At 40.5% G+C, this 10202-nt stretch overlaps 1 non-coding gene across 1 annotated transcript; it reads left to right on the forward strand.

Annotated features, from left to right (window-relative positions):
* Nucleotides 1-2193: 2193 nt before the first annotated feature.
* Nucleotides 2194-2300, forward strand: LOC123453870. Its single transcript, XR_006633046.1, has one exon. It is a non-coding gene; the product is annotated as a U6 spliceosomal RNA (small nuclear RNA).
* The last annotated feature ends 7902 nt before the right edge of the window (nucleotides 2301-10202 follow it).

Genomic DNA, 10202 nt, shown 5'->3' on the forward strand with positions numbered 1-10202 from the left:
TGTGTCTGTCTCTCTCAAATAAATAAATAAATAATGAACAAAAAATATTTAAAAAAAGATAGAAAAGGAAGGAATGCTACCAAACTCCTTCTATGAAGCCAATATCACCCTGATACCAAACCCAGTCAAAGAACAGAAAAAGAAAATTACAGACTAAACTCCCTCATGAACATTGATGCAAAAAGATTTCAACAAAATGCTGTCAAAGAGAGCACAAGAACAGGTCAAAATGTTCATTCACCTCAACCAAATAAGTGCTATCCAAGAGATGCAGGGAGAGTTAAATGTATGTTAATGGATAGATGTAATACACTATATAAATGGACTGAAGGTCCAAAATCACATGACCATCTCAATAGATGCAGAAAAGGCATTTGAAAAAAATCCCAAATCCCCTCTTAGTAAAAGTCCTAAAGTAAGTGGGAATAGAAGGAACATATCTCAACATAGTAAAGGCTTTTAATGACAAACCTACAGCCAACATAATACTACATGGGGAAAAACTTGAAGCTTTTCCACTAAAATGAGGAAAAAGACAAAGTTTCCCACAGTCCCCACTTTTATTTAATATAGTATTGGAAGTCTTGGCTATAATAACAAGGCAAGAGACACATATGAAGGGGATACAAATTGGCTTAGCACTTATGGCACTTGCCTGCAAAGCTAAAAGACCCAGGACCCACATAAACCAGATGCACAAGGGGGTGTATGCATCTGGGGTTCATTGACAGTGGCTGGAGGCCCTGGAACCCCTATTTTATCTGTCTCTCTCTCTCTCCCTCTCTCTCTTTCTTTCTTTCTCTCTCTCTCTCTCTATCTCTCTACCTGCCTATTTCTCTCTCTCTCTCAAATAAATAAAAATAAAATATAAAAAAGGGATACAAATTGGAAAGGAAAAGATCAAATTATTATGATTTGCAGATGCATGATTCTATATATAAAGGACCCTAAAGACTCTACCAAAAACTGTTAGAACTTCTATCAACATAGCAGAATACAAAATAAACATACAGAAAGCAGTAGCCTTCCTACATACTAACAACAAACATGTGGATGATGAAATCAGGGAATTACTTACATTCACAATTACTTCAAAAAATAAATAATCAAATAAAATAACTTGGAATAAACCTAACCAAGAAAGTGAAAGATATCTATAATGAAAACAATAAAACACTCATGACAGAAATTGCAGAAGACACTAGGAAATGGAAAGACATCCCATGTTCTTGAGTTGGAAGAATCAATATTGCAAAAATGTCAATCTTACCAAAAGCAACCTGCTTATTTAATGCAATCCCTGTCAAAATTCCAATGGCATTCTTCACAAACAATAAAAGAAAAATCAATCCTAAATTCATTTGGAAGCACATAAAACCTCAAATATCCAAAGCAAATTTGAGGCTACTAGTATCACTATACTTGATTTTAAGCTATATTACACAGCCATAGGGGGAAAAAACCAGCATCCTACTGGCACAAAAACAGACACGTAGATAAAGTGAACAGGACAGAGGACCCAGAAGTAAATCCAGGCCACTATAGCCATCTGATTTTTTACAAAAATGCCAAAAATATTCATTACAAAAGACAACCTCCTTAACAAATGGTGTTGGGAAAACCAGATATCTATATGTAGAAGGATAAAAATGATCACTATCTCTCTCTATGCACAAGAATCAAGTCCAATTGGATAAAAGACCTTAATATCAGACCTGAAGCTCTAAAGCTCTAAAATGCCTAGAGGAAAAAGCAGGAGAAACACTTCAACATATTGTCATAGTCAATGACTTTCTGAATAGAATCTGAGTTGCTGAGAAAATAAAACAACTAATCAACCACTGGGACCTCATGAAGTTAAAAAGCTTCTGTACAGCAAAGGACATTGTGAATAAAGCAAAGAGGCAACGTACGGAATAGGAGAAAATCTTTGTCAGATACACATCTGACAGAGGATTAATATCCAGGATATGCAAAGAATTTAAAAAGAACTAAATAAGAAATCAAACAACCTAGTTGAAAAGGGGGGCTATGGAACTCAATAGAAAATTCTCAAAGGAAGAAATACAGATGACCTATAAACAGCTAACATAATGTTCAATATCCTTAGTCATGAGGGAAATGTGAATTAAAACTACTTTGAGAATCCATCCCACTCCTGTGAGAAAATCACCAAGAAAACAAATGACAATAGTGATCACTTCAGCAGCACATATACTAAAATTAGAACAATACGGAGAAGATTAGAATGGTGCCCATGCAAGTATGACACACAAATTCGTGAAGCATTGCATATATTTTTAAAATATATTTATTTATTTATTTGAGAAAGAGAAAGAAGAAGACACAGATGGAGAGAGAGCGAGCGAGTGAGAGAGACAGAGAGAATGGGTACACAAATGAATTCCAGATGCACCTGCCACCATGTGCATCTGGCTTTCATGGGTCCTGGGGAATCAAACCTGGGTCCTTTGGTTTTGCAGGCAAGTGCCTTCACCACTAAGTCATCTCTCCAGCCTGGATTGCATATTTTAAAAGAAAAATAAAAAGAAAAAGAAATAACACATGGCATGGATGTGGGAAAAAAAGGACCCCTTCCACACTGTTGGTGGGAATGTAAACTGGCATGGCCATTATGGAAATCAATGTGGAGGTTCCTGAGACAACTAAAGATAGATTTACCATATTACCCACCTATACTGCTCCTGCACATATACCCTAGGGACTTGTCTCACTACCTTAGAGATACTTGCACATCCATGTTTACTGCCACTCTATTCACAATTGCTAGGAAATGGAACCAGCCCAGATATCCCTCAACTGATGAGTGGATCATGAATATGTGGCATATTTATACAATGGGTTTGTATCCTGTGGTAGAGAAAAATGAAATTATGAAATTTTCAGGGAAATGGATGGTTGTGGAAAGGATTATACTAAATGAGGTAACCCAGGACCAGAAAGCCAAATATCATGTGTTCTCTCTCATTTGTGGATCCTAGCTACAAATGTTTAGACTTATATGGGAGCTTGAGGTAAAAATTGGTAGCAGGGGGGCTGGAGAGATGGCTTAGGGGTTAAGCGCTTGCCTGTGAAGCCTAAGGACCCCGGTTCGAGGCTCGGTTCCCCAGGTCCCACGTTAGCCAGATGCACAAGGGGGCACACGTGTCTGGAGTTCGTTTGCAGAGGCTGGAAGCCCTGGCGCGCCCATTCTCTCTCTCTCCCTCTATGTGTCTGTGTCTGTCACTCTCAAATAAATTAAAAAAAAAATTGGTAGCAGGGGCCAGTAAGTTAGAAAGGAGATATAAGGGAGGTTAGGAGAGATTAAGACTTAAGGGAATGTGTGTGTATGTGTGTGTGTGTGCAAATAGATAAAAATATTATTGAGGATGGAATGGCCTAAATGAGGTCAAGGGAAGATAATGATTAAAGTAAAGGTGGGGGAGAGTTAATAAAAATTGAAGATGGTATGAATAAACAGTACAGAAACTTAACCTTTTTTTGGACAATGGCTCATCCAGAAGCCATAGATTGCTAGTAGAAAAATTTGAGTGCCAGGGATGGGATACCTTCCAGTGAGTTGTTGGCCAGAGAGGTCCATGATGCCCCCAAAACATTACAGGCCACTGCCAAGACTCTTGCTTTAACACCAGGAATAAATGATAAAACCTTATTGTTAAAGAGTCCACATGGTTGGGCTGCAAAGTCACTGAGAAATCAAGCTTGAGCTGAGCTGAAAACCTCTTCCCTGTAAACCAGCTGACAGAAAGATGCTGCACGCAGATCTATGGGAGAGAGAAGTCATGCATGGAAATAAACAATAGTGGACACTGCAAGCCTATGTTTGACCAGCCAGGCCCAATGAGTCAAACTGCTCACTAATTGGACTGGAGGCCCGTTCCACAGGAAGGAATACATACCTAGTACTGAACACCTATGGCAGAGAAGGTCATGAGCCCTAGGGGTGTAATGCCTTCTTGTGTCTGACTAAATGCATATATTATGCCTCCCAAACTGCCCTGTCAGCACTCCTGTTAGTGCTCATACTCATATATTAATGCTACTCTCACTTTTGGGTTAGAGAACCTTGTCTTTTCAGATGGTGGTGACCACTGGAATGACCCAAAAAGTGCCTTAGTACAGAGAAGAAAAGATCAAGGAGTACTCAGCACTGAAATATTTCTATCACACCTTCCAAGGCTTAGGATTCATTGTGGAAGAGGTGGCAGAAAGACTGTAAGAGCCAGAAGAAGGGTAGGACTGCTTACAATGCGCTCTTCCAGACAGAAAATGGCCTGGATATCCATGATCTCACAACATCTGGTGGTACCTACACAGGATCCTCATAATAGGAGGAAACGATGATGACATCAAAATAAAAGATAGACTAATTGAGGCAGAAGGGGATATGATGGAGTGTGGATTTGTGAATTGGAAAATGGGAGATGGGAGGAAATGATCATGGTTTATTGTTTATAATTATGAAGGTTGTCAGTGAGAAAAGTTAATAAAAAATAAAAGGGAAGCCAGGCATGGTGGTGCACACCTTTAATCCCAGCACTCGGGAGGCAGAGGTAGGAGGATCGCTGTGAGTTTGAGGCCACCCTGACACTACATAGTGAATTCCAGGTCAGCCAGAGCTAGAGTGAGATCCTACCTTGAAAAACAAAAACAAAAATATAATAAAAATAAAAATAAACGGGGGAGGGAGAAAGAGGGGTGGTGAGAGAGGATTATCATCAGTGGAGATTACCAATAAAAAGTTTATTAAATGAATTGATTTACTAAGGGAAGAGTAAGCAAATGAAAACTACACCAGGTTCATGGATTAGAAGAGTGAACATTGTGACCATATCAATTCTCCCCAGATTGCATTAAATTTTAAGTGCATATGAATTGGATTTACGTTTCTGTGAGTTCATTTTATCCAAATTTATTAAATTGTCATGTATCTTATATACCATTCTGAATTCATTTTATTTTTTAGCATAAAGAAATTTATCTCCTTCAACCCTGGAAATTAGACATCTATGTTTATGCAATAGTGGCATGTCTGTTATGGGTTAACCAACCATTCTCTAATTATATATGGGAGCTTGAGGCCCACTCCATGGGATGGAATACATGCCTGATGCTGGAAGCCTATAACAGGGGTAGTTATCAGCCCTAAGGGTTAACATCCAGTGGTATCTTGCTAAATGTATATACTATGCTCACCAAACTGCCCAGTAAGCACTTCTCTCAATGTTCATACTCATATATTAATGATACTCTCACTTTTGGTTAGAGAAGCTTCCTTTTTTCAGATGGCAATGACCTGGGGATGACTCAGAAGGCACCATGGTGCTGAGAAGAAGAGACAGAGGAGTGCTCAGCACTGAAATATCTCTATCACACCTTCCAAGGCTCAGGGTCCTTTGCGGAAGAGGTGGCAGAAAGAATGTAAGAGCCAAAAGAAGGGTAGGACTACTTACCATGTGCTCCTCCTGGCACAAAATGGCCTGGATATCCACAACCTTGCAGTGCCTAACACTACCTACACAAGACCATCTTAATAGGAGGAAAAGATGATGACATCGAAATAAAAGAGACTGACTGAGAGGAGAAAATGTATGGTGGAGAGTCAAGTTGCAAAAGGGAAAGTGGAGGGAGGGAGAGAATTACCATGGGTTATTGTTTATAATTATGGAAGTTGTCAATAAAAATAAATTTTAAATAATGTTACCATTAACAAGTTGTATTTAAAAAAAAATCTGGACAAAGTAAACACACACATGGCTCATGCCATTAAAATGACACAGCACTACCAATGTTCTAGGAATACATTTTAACATACATTTCTGATTTAATTTTTTTATATTACAACAAGTTAATTCTTTTATCTCCTCATCCCTGCTCCTGTTACACTGGGGGCCCTCATCAAGAGGGTTATGGTATTCACTGTGGCGTCATGAAGGCCTCAGTCAGTACTTGTGAAGTAGTAGAGGGACCGTACCTCAGGGTATTTCTACCCACTCCGTGGCTCTTACAATCTTTCTGCCCCCTCTTGTGCAATGTTGCCGGAGCCCACAGCAGTCTGATTTAGTGTTGAGTTCTCTGTAGCCTCTGGATTTCTGCTTTGATGGGTCTTGATTGATTACCATTTTTGTCGCATTTAGCCTGAGGCTGGCTGTCAGGCTAGCAATAAGAGAAGTATTCATGCCACAGCTTCCTCTGCGATTTCTCTTGGGTCTTGGCAGAGGTGGTAGAGGTGACACAACTCCTGGTGAGCAGCCAGCTATTTTCTCGTCTCATGGGTAGATCTTGGATATTGTCCCTTTTCTCTGCCATCTGTAAACAGATTTTCCAACCAAGAGTGAGAGCAGCTTGTATTAAAGGGGGCATGCAAAGTTATTGGAGAGCCTTTTTGGTGTGTAAGCCCACTCTTCCTCTCCAGAGAGCAGGTGGTGGTGGGACTTCTTTCTGAAGTCTATGAGTTTCTTGACCATGGGATCCTGCCTTGGTTTCCAGTGCCAGATATGAGTTCTCTTCCACTAAGCAGTCCTTAAAATTTTTAATGGGTTTATTTTCAGTGGCAAGAGAACCTAGTACACCCATATTCTCTCTCTATCTCTCTCAAATAAATAAATGAACACAAATATGTTTAAAAAGAGAAGTGAAGAAAAAAAAAGAAAGCAAAACGTCTCTGACAGATGCTGTAGCTGGCCAATGTTTGCTGTGGAGGTACACTTGCTGTTGGTCTCCATTGGGTCTCCTCCGGCCTTGCATCCTCTCCTGGCACACCTGTGAGAGGCTCACCAAATGGTTAATGGAATTAAATTGAGCATCATCTATTCAGGCTGATTTATTTTTCTTCCTTGAATGATCATCACCTCTGGTAATCCAATTACCACCCTCCCCCCCCCCCCCGTGTGTGTGTGTGTGTGTGTGTGTGTGTAAAATTTGTGGCTTGTTAAACTAGTGCCTTCAAGTCCAGTAGTTTCTTCACAAACATGATACCTTCAGCTCAGCAGTCTGCATCCAAGTCTGGGATGGTTTTCTCTCCCGCTTTTTTAAATGGAGCTAATAAATGCATACCCATTACTATCTGTTTTCCATCCGGAAAAGGATATTCTGCCCTCCACTGCTTGTGAATCCTAAATGGTTGGGAAGGGATCTATTTCCTTGTGAAGTCTTTCTAACTCTAAGTTATAAAACTTGGTTTCAAGGAGGAATTTGGCTCTTAACTGCAATACACATTTCACTTCCTCCTTGGTGTTTAAAAGAGGTTTTTCAATGAGACCTACTAGGGGTTACCTCAGGAATCCAATGCCTCCAGGATATGTGGATTTGCTCTCCATCTTACTATCATTGCCTCTCTGAGTATCCTTGGGCATTTGTCCATCCCGTGAAAAGCAAGTCACCTGTTATGCTGGCATGGCAGGAGCTAGCATCAAAACTGGGCCACAAAAGCTAATCTCATTAAAATGAAAAGAAGCATGATTTCTGAATAAAATATAGTCATACAAGGCCATAAAATCATTCACACCACTTTTACAAATACTCTACATCAGTGACTGAAACAAAATAAAAAGAAACAACCACGCAGCAGATCCCAATAAAAACCTGCTCTGGTTGTTGAGAGATTGTCAGTAGGTAAAACCACGGTGCAGCCTGAAACACTTGTTGCCTTTCTTTGTAGCCAGTTTCAGGCTCTTTCTTTCCGGCCCATCTGCACTGTTTTTACAGCAGCCCTGCATACTTACGGAGTGAGAGCATGCTTCTTGTTGCTACAAACAGCTCTCATAAATGTTGGAGCCAAGTGTGTCTAAACATTACAACATATTAAACACCTTTAAGCATGATCCATAACCTCGTAATTGGTTCCAAAATAACAAGACCTGTGTTTTAAGTGGGAATTTGACACTGCGTTTGCTGTTGTCAGTCCGTTCCATTGGAACATGCCTGGGAAAGTGAGGCATAGGGAAAGAACAGCTAGGATTGAAGCACAAAACCTTGGGAACTGGAAAAATCAAGGTCATTTGGGTTAATGCCATCTTTGATCAATGCCAAAATGGAGGCTTGGATACACTCTGATATGTTATGGTGTTCTAATATTTCATTTACTATTTAAATTTCATTGACATCTTCTATATTTATAGAAAATAGACCATGATGATCCCCTCTCTTCCCCCACTTCCCCTTCACAGCTCCACTCTCCGTCATATTTCCTCTCACTCCCTGTTAGTCTCTTTTATTTTGATGTCATCGCCTTCTTCTCCTATTATGAGGGTCTTGTGAAGGTATTGCTAGGCACTGTGAGGCCATGGATATCAAGGCCATTTTCTGTGTGGGCAGTTTCATTCTAAGGAACTCTACCCCTTTCTTTGGTTCTTACATTCTTTCTGCTACCTCTTCCACAATGGCCCTGAGCCTTGGAGGGTGTGATAGAGATGTTTCAGTGCTGGACAGTCCTCTGTCACTTCTTCTCAGCACTATGTTGCCTTTTGAGTCATCCTAGTGGTTACTACCATCTGAAAAGGGAAGCTTCTCTAATCAACAATGAGAGTAGAATTAATATGTGAATATGAACATTATATATAGTGCTTACAGGGCAGTTTGGTGAGTATAATATGTGCATTTAGCCAGACAAGAGCAAGCTTTATAACCCTAAGGTTCATGACCTCCCCTGCCTTAGGGTTTTGATTAGGTTTTCAGTACTGGATATATATTCCCTCCCATAGAGCAGGCCTCCAGTCCAATTAGAGAGCAGTTGGTTTCCCCTGGAGAAGACATGCCACTATTACAAATGCTCTGTCATTTGACCTGGCTGGCCAAACTTGAGGCTTCCAGTGTTCACTGTTTTCACTGCTGATGACTTCTGTCTCCCACAGGGCTGCATGCAGTGCAGCTTTTTCCAGCTTTCAGTTGGCTGGTCTACAGGGCGAAGGTTTCAGCTCAGCAGCAGCTTGATTTCTCAGTGACCTTGCCCCCCCCAGGCATGTGAAGTCTTCAACAATAGGGTCTTACTATCTGTTACTTGTGGGAAACCAAGGGCCCTGGCAATAACCTGTAATGTTTTGGAGGCAACAGGGACCTCTCTGGCCAGCAACTCACTGGAAGGTATCCCACCCCTGGCACTAACTTTTTCTAGTAACAATCTATGGTTTCTGGATGTGCCATTATCCCAAAAAGTAGGCTTTCATATGTCTCATTCAGAATATCTTAAATATTGATAGATCCTGCATCCACTCTTCTCTTACTCAATCTCTTTCCCTGGCCTCACTTAAGCCATTGCACTCCCTGTAATCATTGTGTGTGTGTGTGTGTGTGTGTGTGTGTGCATGTATTTTAATACAATACTTTTCTAAAAGAGAAACACTTTTTAAAAATATATTTATTTATTGAGAGGGGGGGGCAGGCATATAGTGACAGAATGAGAGAATGGGCAAGCCAGGGCTTCTGGCCACTGCAAATGAACTCCAGAAGCATGTGCCACCCTTTGTGTACCTGGCTTATATGGGCACTGGGAAATCAAGACTTGGTCCTTTGGTTTTGCAGGCAAATGCCTTAAGAGCTATGCCATCTCTCCTGCCTGAGATAAAAACCTTTTATCACATAAATAATCATTGTATCAGTGATCAATTTACCCTAGTTTAAATTGAAATACATCTGTGCTAATGTGGGAACAAGACAAAGAGGAGTGGCGTTGTTTCTAAGGGACATCATCTAAACCTTTCTTCTTTTCAAATAGCTCTTTCCAAATATGATCCAGGTCCCTAACTGAGACAAGCAAGTGAAAGTGTAGGGACAACCCAGTGACCCAGAGCAACTCCCCTTGGCAAAAAAAAAAAAAAAAGGGTCATGATATGCAGAGACATTTCTCCTACCCATAACTGTGGACTAATTGCACAATGCATGACCCATATACCTCAAAAAGGAGGGGCCGGGGGGAGGCGGGGGGAGGGAGTAGGACATGGATGAGCCTAACAATGGTACCAACTTGACTGTATTCACTGAGTACAAAACTAATTAATAAAAAAACATGTTTTAAGGTCATTCCCAGGAAGCTAATAACCAAGACCTCCTCTCCTGTGGATGATTTTGTAGTTAGGCACATCCTGGTCAAAGGAGAGATAAAAAAAAAAATGACAGTTTAGACTGGTGTTGGGCACAGTAAGGGCCAATCTATCCTTGAGTGACTTGTTAAGGAAAAAAAAAAA

Source organism: Jaculus jaculus, chromosome 12, assembly GCF_020740685.1.
Source record: "Jaculus jaculus isolate mJacJac1 chromosome 12, mJacJac1.mat.Y.cur, whole genome shotgun sequence".
NCBI classification, from domain to species: Eukaryota; Metazoa; Chordata; class Mammalia; order Rodentia; family Dipodidae; genus Jaculus; species Jaculus jaculus.